Raw genomic sequence first — 3,188 nt, 5'->3', positions numbered from 1 at the left:
AATGCGTTTGAGCCGAGCATTGAAAGACAAACGGCCGCAATACAACGAGAGACACGATAAAGTGATTTTGCAGCATGACAATGCTCGACCCCATGTTGCGAAAGTGGTCAAGTCATATTTGGAAACGTTGAAATGGGAAGTCCTACCCCACCCGCCGTATTCTGCACGTTACTCCCTCTGACTATCACTTGTTTGGATCAATGGCACACGGCCTGGCTGACCAGCACTTCCGGTCTTATGAAGAAGTAAAAAATTGGATCGATTCGTGGATAGCCTCAAAAGATGACCAGTTTTTTCGCGGGATTCGTACACTACCCGAAAGATGGGAGAAAGTAGTGGCCAGCGATGGACAATACTGTGAATCATAAATGTATAACCAGTTTTTTACAATAAAGCCTCGAATTTTGGAACAAAAACGGCGGAAGCAAAGTTGTATACCTAATGATTAAATATTATAAAATAAATGTACAAAAAAAGAACTAAATTATTAACGTATAATTATATAAAATAAATTTAAAAACTGTAGCTAATGTCACGAATTTATCGTTGTAGAAAGTTTGTTATTAATCGCAATAATGAAACAGAACTATATTTTACAGCAATTAATTTTAATTCTATTATAACAATAAATGCTTGTTATTGAACAAAGATTTGGTATTATATCAGTGAATAGTAAATCGTGCAAGAACGTTCGAAGAAATAATGTATTTATTTTTTAATAGTTTAGATTGACGATGTTGGTCTCTTATACCTTTAAAAAAAGTTCACAACGTTTTTAACATTAAATTTATACGAGTAATGAATTCTTCAAGATAACTTAGATTTCAATAGCGAACGTTTGCATGGAAACATTAAAACATATTATTTGTTTTAGCATTTTATACTTACACATTTAGAATTACATTTTTTTTTATTACGATTTGAAGATACATCATATCTGTAATATATTTAAGAAGATGCATCATATCTATAATATATTTAATCTAAATTTATTAATGTTAAAATATAGACGTAACAAATTTTTCGGATTAATTAAAAGAAACTCAGATCGCGTTGAGAGATGTCATCTTATAATTGTTTTTGCATTCAATAATAAAAAATTACATCATAGCTTATATATTTATAAAGCATTAATTTAAAGAATCTTTAATGTAATAATATTGTAAGTTTTCATTTTTTTTCTACTTAGTAAGCGACAAGTAAATGACAATATTCAATAACAAAAGAATATGTGTGTCAAATATAAAAAAATCGTCTTTGAGAAGGGTTATACACCAAATTGGATTATTTAGAATCGCTAAAGTGCAGCATATTGATAACCTATCTACTGGATAACTATAGCAGAAAATCTCTGAAGCGTTTTATGAACATGAGTTACATTGCGCGGCTTGTCCAGACATGTATCTCGTGAAGAAAGTATTGCGCAGGAGAGGAGACGAGGTTTACGTAAAATGATTGGAATTCGATGCATCGCACAATTTTTGAATATACAAGGATAATATAGTTTAATTCATATAAACTATATTTTCATAAAAATGTATTTATTTTAAATATAAAAATATATATAAAAAGTATATGAGAAATACATAAGATGTATAAAATATTTATTATTTATATCCATCTTTTCAATTTAATATAAAAAAATCTTTATTTTTATTATAAATGTAATACTGTATAAATGTATACAATAATTATTTAGGGTATACATTTCGATAATATAATACATTTCAATAATACGACCTTATTACACGACCTTTTTTACAAAGGTATTTGATAATCCCCATGATAATGTTTTAGTTGAATTCGGTATGACATATCGTTTGTCGTACGGACTCACAGCGATTTTCATCTCAGATATCGTATATACTTGAAGTAATTTTGATCTGCATGACTGTTAACGCGTCATTTCAATTTCATCGGGTTGTAAACATCGGATGTAATCATCGAATGTTCACGCTATAATGTTACTTTTGATATCTTTTGTCATCTTTTTAGTGTCTTTTTACCCTCAACGCATATATTTTCGCTCTGAGTTCTGAATTCACTCAATATTGCGTCATTATTTTCATCCTTCATTAAGCCTGGCATTTTTTTATTCGCAAGTGGTATACCATACACATTATCGATAAAGAATAATCACTCATGTCGAACTTAGTGATATCACACTTCATTTGTTCATAAACATCATCACTCGATGCAATATATGAAGCTATTAATATCTGTGTACATAATTTCACATTTTTTGCGATATAATGCGATATAACATATATTCGTGATGAAATTCATACAAATAGACCTTCGATATATCGAGTATATATATATATATATTCCTATATAGATTATATATATATATATATTCCTATATAGATCGATTTGTTGAACTTCAACTCAAGTTTACGAATTTCAATTGCTATCAGATTTTCAAAAAATAAACTTTTGCTGTGAAAAATCGGCTTCGCAATCATTGTCTCTGCACTGTATCGTCCATCCCATTGTGTTAATAATTTTACATCGATGTAATTGCGTACGTTCTCCATAGCCGAATACTGCATTATTTATTAACTTAAATAAATTTTTCTCAAAGTCATTCTTCGCAAGCATTCTAAATTTTATATTAAGTTCTATGTAATCGCGAAGCCATAGTGATTGTGTGAATTGCAATACGCGATGAATCTTTGTTATACGAAGACCATGACGCATGCACTGATGTAAGTTGCGTTAATGTATTAGGTACAACTTTGCTTCCGCCGTTTTTTTTCCGAAATTCGATTCTTTATTGTAAAAAACTGGTTATACATTTATGATTCAAAGTATTGTCCATCGCTGGCCATTACTTTCTCCCATCTTTCGGGTTGCGTACGAATTCCGCGTCGAAAAAGCTGGTCATCTTTTGAGGCTATCCACGAATCGATCCAATTTTTTACTTCTTCATAAGACCGGAAGTGCTGGTCAGCCAGGCCGTGTGCCATTGATCGAAACAAGTGATAGTCAGAGGGAGTAACGTGCAGAATACGGCGGGTGGGGTAGGACTTCCCATTTCAACGTTTCCAAGTATGTCTTGACCACTTTCGCAACATGGGATCGAGCATTGTCATGCTGCAAAATCACTTTATCGTGTCTCTCGTTATATTGCGACCGTTTGTCTTTCAATGCTCGGCTTAAACGCATTAATTGCGTTCGATACCGAT

At 31.6% G+C, this 3,188-nt stretch overlaps 1 pseudogene; it reads right to left on the bottom strand.

Annotated features, from left to right (window-relative positions):
* Positions 1-3,188, bottom strand: part of LOC105620577 — a 6,843-nt pseudogene that overhangs the window by 3,004 nt on the left and 651 nt on the right.

This window comes from Atta cephalotes, assembly GCF_000143395.1.
Source record: "Atta cephalotes unplaced genomic scaffold scaffold00027, whole genome shotgun sequence".
Lineage (NCBI taxonomy): Eukaryota > Metazoa > Arthropoda > Insecta > Hymenoptera > Formicidae > Atta > Atta cephalotes.
Note: the sequence above shows the minus strand (reverse complement) of the source record. Positions and strands in the feature narration are given on the sequence as shown.